The sequence below is a fragment of the Desmodus rotundus genome, chromosome 12 (genome assembly GCF_022682495.2).
Source record: "Desmodus rotundus isolate HL8 chromosome 12, HLdesRot8A.1, whole genome shotgun sequence".
NCBI classification, from domain to species: Eukaryota; Metazoa; Chordata; class Mammalia; order Chiroptera; family Phyllostomidae; genus Desmodus; species Desmodus rotundus.
The window spans coordinates 33259457-33269498 of record NC_071398.1 but is presented as its reverse complement, the minus strand read 5'-3'; positions in this window follow the sequence as shown (position 1 = coordinate 33269498).

The following is a 10042-nucleotide window of genomic DNA, read 5'->3' as shown; positions in this document are numbered from 1 at the left end:
CTCCATCTACTGCATAACCACATAACTACTGTTAACTCCTCTCTGTTTTAATGTGGAAGTGGTTTCTGCATCCTCGTCAGGCCTCACAAGCATAGCAGCTCCAGACTATTGTACCCAAGTAAGAAAGTGGGCACTGTGTTGTCAGATTTCCCAATGTGCCAGAAGCCCGAAATTAGGATTGTCATGAGGAATATTTCAGTATTTCAAACATTGTGGATGCCACAGTCCTCTGACTTCAGAGTGGGTGGAGATAGCAAGAGAGACTGAGGAGGAGTAGCTATAGCAGTTCACTCACTGGGTCAGTGAAAAGATCTTTATTGAGCACCTACTGTGTGAGGAGCTGTGGAGTAAGTGGTGAGCAAGAGAGATGAGTCCCTGCCCTTATATGCTTACGTCATCGTGGAGGAAACAGACAAACAAAGAAGAATGGTGTGTGCTACATGCCATGCAGAGAATGAAAGATGGGTGATATTGTGTGAATGTGGGTGTGGAGGAGTTGGGCTTAAGTTGGGTGGCACAATATCAGTATTGACATGGGGGCATCTGGGCTGAAACCTGAAGGAAAAGAGAGTCAGTCCTACAAAGACCTGGGAAAACTGGGTTCCCAGAAGGAATGGCCATCACAACCCTGAGGCAGGGAAGAACTATGAGTGTGTGAGCCACAAAGAGAAGGGTGCCATTGGGGGAAAAGAGCAAATGGGGAGTCAAGGCATGATGTGAGGATGAGGAGGCTACAGGGCCAAAGGCATTTGGATTTTACTCTAAGTGCAATGAGAAGCCATTGGAAGGTTTTAAGCAGGGAAGTAATGTGATTTGATTTATGGTTTTGAAAGACAACCCCCACCCCACCCCATCCCAGCTGTAGGGTGAGGACTGAAGTAGGGCTCAAGATTAGAGGCAGGGAAACCAGTTTGTAAGCAACTGTGATAGTCCAGGTAGGACAGAAGGGTGCTCGCACCAGGTTGTTAACAGTAAAGGGGTGAGAAGTGGGTGGGTTTGGGAGAGTCTTGTGTCACAGAAGTCATAAAGAGAGTTTTCAGACAGGAATAGTCTGGAGGACTCATTAAAATACAGACTACTGGGTCCTATCCCCAGAGATTCTGGTTCAGTAGGTCTAGGGCAACAGAGAATTTGCATTTCTAATGTTGACTTAAAAAAAAAAGTCACAATTACTTTACTAGCAAAGATGGGTTTATTAGTGAACAGCAAAGAATTGCAATTTGGGACATGTGAGCTTTGGCAAAACCATAGGTAAATCTGGAAAACAAAGAAGAGGAACTGTTCTTTTATAGAGGAAAGTGGGAGTTGGGAGGATAGTGGCTTTTCATTGGCTGAGTTGCTGCCCAGCAAGGAGAAAAATCTTTCTTCCTCGTGCTAGGGTAGTAAAGTAGAAAACATCTTACTGTTGGAGATGTAAGGCGTGTCTCTTCCAGCTTGGGGAAATTGACATGAGGGTGTGAGACCTCCCCCTACAGGTCCTCCTGTCTCCAATTTTAGTTTTTCCTTTAAGTGTCACACTAACAAGTCATGTGCTGCTGCTGCTGCTGCTGCTGGTCCAGATCACACTTTGAAAACCACTGGTCTAGAACAACACTTTTTAATAGAAATATAATGTGACCACATATGTGACTTTAAATTTTCTAGTAGGCAGATTTAAAAAGTAAAATGAAATAGGTGAAAACACATTTAATAAAATATTTTACTCATATGTTTTAACTTTTAAATTTTTTTATTGATTTGAGAGAGAGACAGACAGAGAGAAACATTGATGTGTTGTTCCACTTATTTATGCATTCATTGGCTGAGTCTTGCATGTGCCCTGACCAGAGATTGAACCCACAATTTTAGCATATCGGGATGACGTTTTAACCAACTGAACTACTTGGTCTGGTATTAATTATATTTTTATTCATTAATATATCCCAAATACTATAGTTTCAACTTGTTATCAATATTTTGAAATTCTCAAGTATTTTACATTCCTTTTTTCTTTTTTTTTTTTTTTTACTAAGTCTATGGAATCCCAATGTGTATTTTGTACTTAGAGCACATCTCAATTATCACTAGTTGAGCCTTCAATAGCCACTTGTATAGCTAATGGCTACCATATTGGAGTTACAGCACAGGCCTGTTATTGCAGGACTAGAGAGTTGAGTATGGTGAATTGCCTCTTGAATTTAGCAACATGGAAGGGCTTTAGCAATACTCAGGGTTGTTTTTGTAGCATATAGGGTGAGAGATGGAGGGGAGAGCATGTAGAGTTCCAAATTTAAGGAACTTCCTTCAGTTTGGCTTAAGGAATTCCTTAAGGAATTTCTTTCCCTAAGTTTGGAACTTCCTTAAGTTTGGCTGTAATTTTATAATGGGTGGATCAAACTGACAATAATCATTCCCAACACTGGATATTAACATTACAAAAAAATGAGAGAGAGAGAGAGAAACATCCAGGCATTACTACGTGCCTCCTCATAGAAGAACTCGGCATCACCCATGAAGTGTACTTACTCTAAATTGTACCTCCATTTTACCCAGCATCTAGATCTACCAGACATACAGGGAAGAGAAGAGCATATTAAAAGACACTGAGAAGAGCAACCAGCCAGATCAGACTGTGAGGTGAATGAGAGAGAAAGGGAACTGTCACAGAATAAAACTTAAAAAGAGGTACCAACAAAATGCAATGAATGTATCCTGTTTGGATTCTGAGTTGAACAAGCTTACAGTTAAAACACACTTAGAAGGCAATCAGGGAATTTGGAGATGGGCTGGTTATTATATAATATTAAGGAAATATTCACTTTTAGGTGTGATAAAGGTGATAATTTTTTAAGAATCTTTTGTATATATATGTATGCACACACACTTACGGGCGAAATTATAGGGATTTGCTTTAAACTAATTCAGTGGAGGGTGGGGGAAAAAATTAAATTGGCCATATGTTGATAATTGCCTGTGATGGGTGCCTGGAGAATCGTTATTTTTGTGTACAATTTAACATTACCATAAGTATATATGACCATATAAATACTTATTGTATAAATTATATATTTATATGATATATATTAGAGAGAGAGGAAGGGAGTGAAACATCGATGTGAGAGAAACACTGGCAGAGGAGCTTGCTACAGGGTATACACAATGGTGGGCATCTCGCTCTTCCAGGAGTAAAGGACTGCGTAGCCTCCACCTTTGCCCTACCTTCAGCTCCCGCAGCTGCGCCTCCTGCGCCAGAACGTCTGTCCCTACCCACCCTCCAAGGTTCCCCTGGTGAGACAGAACCACTTCCCTGCGGAACATCTCCCTCCTCCAGAGGCCTGGGTCAGTCCCCCCACCCAACAAGTCTCTCCACCGCTCCGGAGGCAAGCTGAGAAGGAGCGGCTTCCGCCTCCAAACTTGAGCAAGGTGAGGCAGAGGCTGTCGCCTGGCCTTCTGGGAAATGCAGTTCTCGTGGCAGTCAGGAGCCACTCCTTATCCACCCGCGAAACTATGCGTCCCACAATGCACTGCGCGTGCAGGGGCTGAGTGGTGTGTTGCTGCCCAGACGTGGTGGCTGAGCAGTTACGCTCTGGCCTCTGAGTGGTGTTAAGGGGCTGGGGCGAGTGCGTGACTGGAGCCGCTCAGGGCCGCCCCGGGAATCTCTGGGAAGTCTTTCCAGGGATGAGGCTCAGTCCTGCGCCGAGAAAGGGTAGTTGTGGTAAAGAAATTGGAAGCAGAGACAGCTATGAGGGTTAAATGAAATCAAGACGCTAACTATTGGCTGCATATTAGCATTATTATTATTACAACTAGTACTTAATAGAGTAAGTACATATGTAATAGGCCCTGTTTCCAGCGATTTAGATGTATTGTCCCATTTAATCCTCCCAACAGCCATTTGAGGTACTATCATCCCTCCGCATCCCTTTAGAGGAATGAAGCTAAGGTCCAGAGAAAGGGTAATTTGCCCAAAGTCACTCAACTGCCCAGTGGTAGAACTGGATTTGGGTCCAGGCTGTCAGGCTTCAGTCTATGCTCTTCTTAACTATGAATAAAATACCCTTTGATCACTCTATTAATTTATCCCCAAATAATATTTAGCACATGAACCAACTCAAGATGGCAATTAGCATGTGGATCTCTGTGTTGGCGATTATCACACACATTCCTGCCCACATTTGTGATTAGCCCAACTCCAGGACAGAGTTAACAATGGCACAAATGTGTAATTAGCACATGAATCAGCACAGGTTTGTGTTCATAGGGACCATATTTCTGATTAGCACTTGAACCAGCAGTGGTTTGTGTTAGGAGCTGGAATCATTAGGTTTCCGATTAGTACCAGGGTTTGCACACAGCCATTATGTTCATGCCTAGAAAGCCATATCCCCTTCCCCCATTCCTTCCCTCAACCCCCCTGCCCACTATCACCTGGTAGGCAGATTCAGTCACTTCCTTGCCCCTCTCCTGTCTGCCATCTTGTTCATAATGGAGTGTCACAGTGACAACCTCAGGTTCAGAAATTATCTGTTCTCTTTCTGACTTATGAGGAGACACAATTCCAAAGCCTGGACTATGTGTGATTTACAGGCATGTTCCCGGCATTGGGCCTGCAACACAGTGAGAGCTCAATAAATAATTAGAGAAAAATCACTGGACACTCACCATCATCCTTCTACACTGACCTAAGGGTTTATCAAATCAAGCCAGATTCATGTTGCCCTAAAAGGGGTCAAATTTGTGATCACCCACCCCAAAGGAAGGGAATGGTTAGATGTGTGGGTGGTTAGGGTGGGGCTGGGAACTTCTCCCTGGAGCAGGGTTTGGTGTAGTGGTTGAAACAAGATTGCACAGCCTCTTCCCGCTGCCTCTCTTAAGGTTGTGGATCTGGTGGTGATTGATTTTGGATCAATTGCAATCCAAATTCTCTTTGAATAATTGTGACTGGGAGGGAGTTGCCCAGCCAAGGAATATGTTCTCAGCCTACCTTGCGTCCTGGGTGGCCATGTGACTCGTTCACTACAATAAAATACGGGCAGAAGGAAAGTGTAGGTCTCTGGGACAAGTGTTTGAAGAAGTTGGTGAATCTTCCTCATCTCTTCTCCTTACATTTGCCAATTTGATTATTCTGAGCCCCAGAAAATAATGGAGGTACAAAATTAACAAGTCTGGTGTATGAATCAGCAACCAGATGGAGGACAGCTCACAACCAAGCAGGACACCTGTGATGAGAAATAAACTATCACATGAAGTTACTGAAACCAAGGGGTATTTGTTACAGCAGCTGGCATTATGCTCACTAATACACTGATCCTCTCTGGGCCCCTGATATCAGTAAAGCTTGAGCACCAGCCACCCTGTAAAATGAGCCTCTAACCTCCAATTGTGGTAGTCAGGCTTTTACATGGAAGGTCTACATAGTGGCCCAAAGTCCCTATGTTTGCTATTTAAAGTTGTCAGTAGCAGACTTCCAGGCAAGATGGAGATATAGGTAAACATGCCTCACTTCCTCATACAACTACAGTAAAAATTACAGTTAGCCTATAAAACAAATATCACCCAGAATTGTCAGAAAATTGAGCTGTATGGAAGTCCAAAAACCAAGGATTTTAAAAAGACACACTCATCCAGATGGATAGGAGGGTTGGATATGCAGAGATACGTGGAGAGGCACAGAGAGGTGCAGAGATGCGGGACGGGTGGTCCCACATCTACATGTGGTGGATAAAAATCAGGAGGGATATCCTGGGAGCAAGGGGTCACAGTCCCAGATGTGACCACTTGGCCCAGGGTTCTAGCACCAGGAAGATAAGTCCCCATAATTCTGGCTGTAAAAGCCAGTGGGGTTTGGGGCAGTGGAAGAAACTGTGGGGCTCTCAAGAGACTCCTCTTAAAGGGCCCACAGAAGACTTAGGACTCATGCAGACCCACCCCCTTTGGGATTCAGCACCAGGGAAACAGCTGGAAGGGCACCAGGGGTATATGGGGAGAAAGTGAAGTTACTGGCAACAGGGTGAGTGCCAGGAGACAGCTTCCTCCCAGGCAAAACTCCAGAGGCCAGGTAGTGGCATTGTTCCCTCTGCGAGCCCTCCCCCCATACAGAGCCACACAGTAGTGACATGGGTTGCCCTGCCCTGGTGATTACCTAAGGCTCCATCCCATAAAACTTGCAGGTGCACTTTTCTACAATAGGCCGCACCACTAAGACAGGGAGTCAAAGCAGCTCTACCTAATACACAGAAACAAACACAGGGAGGCTGCCAAAATGAGAAGACAAAAAAATATGACCCAAATGAAAGAACAGAACAAAAGTCCTGAAAAAGAACTAAACAAAATGGAAATAAGCAACCGATCAGATTCAGAGTTCAAAACACTGGTTATCAGAATGCTCCAGGAACTTATTGGGTACTTCAACAACATAAAAAAGACCCAGACAGAAATGAAGGCTACATTAAATGAAATAAAGAAAAATCTACAGGGAACCAGCCCTAGCTGATATGGCTCAGTGGATTGAGTGCTGGCCTGCAAACCAAAGGGTCTCAGGTTTGATTCCCAGTCAGGGCACATGCCGGGGTTGTGGGTCAGGTCCCCAGTTGGGGGTATGCCAGAGACAACCACACATTCATGTTTCTCTCTCTCTCTTTCTACTTCCCTTCCCCTCTCTCTAAAAATAAATAAATAAAATATTTTTAAAAATCTACAGGGAACCAACAGTGGAGGGGATAATGCCAATAATCAAATCAACAATTTGGAACATAAGGAAAAAAAATCAATCAGAACAGCAAGAAGAAAAATAATTTAAAAAAAAAAAAGGATAGGCTAAGGAACTTCTGGGACATCTCTAAATGTACCAACATCTGAACAATAGGGGTGCCAGAAAAAGAAGGGGAAGAGCTTGAAATTGAAAACTTATTTGAAAAAACAATGGAAAATCTTCCCTAATTTTGTGAAGGAAATAGACATACAAGTCCAGGAAGCACAGAGTCCCAAACAAGGTGGACCCAAAGAGGACCACACCAAGACATATCATAATTAAAATGCCAAAGGTTAAAGATAAAGAGAGAATCTTAAAAGCAGCAAGAGAAAGACAGTTAGTTACCTACAAAGGAGTTCCCATAAGACTGTCAGTCATTTCTCAAAAGAAACTTTGCAGGCTGGAAGGGGCTGGCAAGAAGTATTCAAAGTGATGAAAAGCAGGGACCTACAACCAAGAATACGCTTATCAGCAAAGCTATCATTTAGAATGGAAGGGCAGATAAAGTGCTTCCTAGACAAGTTAAAACTAAAGGAGTTCATCATCACCAAGCCATTATTATATGAAATGCTAAAAGGAATTATATAAGAAAAAGAAGAAAATCAAAATGATGAACATTAAAATGGCAATAAATTCACAACTATAAATAATTGAATCTAAAAAACAAGCCAAGCAAACACGCAGAACAGGAACAGAATCATAGATATGGAGATCATTGGGGAGGTTATCAACAGGGAGGGAGAAGGGTGGAAATGGGGGAAAAAGGTGCAGGGATTAAGAAACACAAATTGGTAGGTACAAAATAGACAGAGATGTTAAGAACAGTATAGGAAATGAAGTAGCCAAAGAACTTATATGCACAACCCATGGACATTAACTAATGGGGGGAGATTGCTGGATGGAATGGCGGCACAGGGTGGAGGAGGACAAAGGAGGAAAACTCAGACAACTGTAATAGCATAATCAATAAAATATATTTTAAAAAATAAATAAGTCATCATTATATTTGTCTTTATTCTTGCACAAATGTAAACTTTTGCTCATATTCTTATGGAAATCTTCCTGTTGATAGCAAGAAGTTCTTAAAACACACTCTAAAATTTGCAGTGGGTCTTCCACTGTAGTTAAGCAGAATGTCATGGACAGGGTCTTGTGGTTGACCTGGAGAAGTTGGTGCTTGCCTGGGACCCATCAGTCTGATTTAGGGTGGTTAGAATATGTGTATGGGGAGGGGAGAAGGTACACTAATCTTCCTGCTCTTCTCTTTTGACTCCTCCATATGGGGTGCACCTTCAAGCCTGATCTTTAAATGAGTCCGTGGTCCTCAGTAATGATTCATATGATAATTACAAAGCTGAGCTAATTCCAGTGAACCCCATGGTTGGACTGGAGTTGGTGGGTGCTGGTTGAGAATAAAGGGAAACCACCTCCATCCCTTCTCACTCTGATACCCCCTGACTTGGAAGGGGCCTAAGTTTATTTATAAAGTAATCTTTTGGGGGGGAGAGGGGCAGGCAGACGGACTTCATTAATTTGAATGTATTTGTGCACACGTGTGCATATGTGTGTACCTATCCCTTGTAATTGCTTGATGTGACTCTAAATACAGGGTTGGGAAAAAGTAGGTTTATAGTTGTTTGTATGGAAAATAATACAATAATTAATAAATAATAATACAAGAATAAACTATGTTTCATGTACTCACAACTGTAAACCTACTTTTGCCATATCCTGTATGTTTCTTGTGTGTGTGTGATGTGTAATTCACACATGTGTAGAAGAGCCCTGGCTGGGTAGGTCAGTTGGTTAGAGCACTTTTTCCAATATGTCAAAGTTGTATGTTCCTGGTCAGGGCACATCTTACAAAAAGAAACCAATGAATGCATAAAGTCGAAAAACAATTCGATGTTTCTCTCTACTCTCTCTCTCCATTCTTCTCTCTCAAGTCAATAAATAAAATGTAAAAAGAGAGAATCTGCCCTGGTTGCTGTGCCTCACTGGATTGAGTGTTGGCCTACAAACCAAAGGGTCACCGGTTGGTTTCCAGTCAGGGCACATGCCTGGGTTTCGGACCAGGACCCCATTTGGGGGAGCACAAGAGGCAAACACACATTGATATTTCACTCCCTCTTTTTCCCTCCCTTCCCCTCTCTCTGGAACTAAATAAATACAATCTTTAACCAAAAAAGAGAGAGAGAGAATCTGTGTGTAGAATGTTTCTGCACATGTACCTTCCCACATGTCTGTGAGTCTGTGCGTGTGTTTCTAAGTGTGTCCTTGTGTATGTCCCCTGAATTTGTACATGAGTCCAGGTGTATGTGTGTTCCATGTGCCTGCCGTGTCCATGTGTGTTCTGCTGGGCTATTGAGTACATGATGTGCATGTGTAAGTATAGGTGTGTCCCCTGTGTTTATGTCTGTATATGTGGACAGATTCTGTGTATGAATACTAGCAGTCCTCTTTCCACCTAGGTTCCCTCAGCTCTCAGGCAGCTCATTCTCATTCTTCCTGCTGTGGCTGTTTCTGCCGCTTCTGTTTCCTTCTTCAGATGCTGAAATTAAGTAAATGGAGCAATTAAGTGGAGTCCCCCAGACAACCATCCTACCAGGATCCCCTTCCAGGAACTAAATAAGTACATGCGCACCCATGCACAGTACTATCTAGGCACCCCAGGGCCCCCAGACTGCATACGCTATGGCATTAAGGCACCGGTGAGCTGCACACAAACAGCATAGGGGATTTCTTTGTCCACTTGCTTCATTTGTATTTATCCTTCAGGTCTCAGCATATAGGTCCCTTCCTCCAAGAAGCCTCTTTAACTCCCTCAGGCCAAAGGGGTTAGACTTTGCTTCTGGGGTCCCACACCCCTCTGCTTCCCTATCACAGCTCTGACTACTCTGAACTGTCTGAGGATGTGTCTTTTCCCCTTTTGGAATATGAGTTCAGTGAAGGCAGGACCTGGTACTGTCTCAGTCACTACTTCTGCTGCACTGTCATCTAGCACACAAATCTACAATAAGTACAGAACTAGCATCTTTCCTCTGCCTTTCTTTGTTTTCAAACCCATCTTTATGTTTGTAAATACTTTGGTCTCTTTGGCACACATTTGAGGTGCTACATCCTCTCAGTTAACCAGGTTTTGACATATCTGTGGTGAAGAGCTCCATGCACATTGCAGATGTCCCAGGTTTAGCCCAGTGATTCTCTCAAAGTGTGGTTCCTGGACCAGCAGAATTAGCATCACTTGGAAACTTGTTAGAAATGCAAATATTTGGGCCCCATCTCAGACCTACTGAATCAGAAACTCTAGAG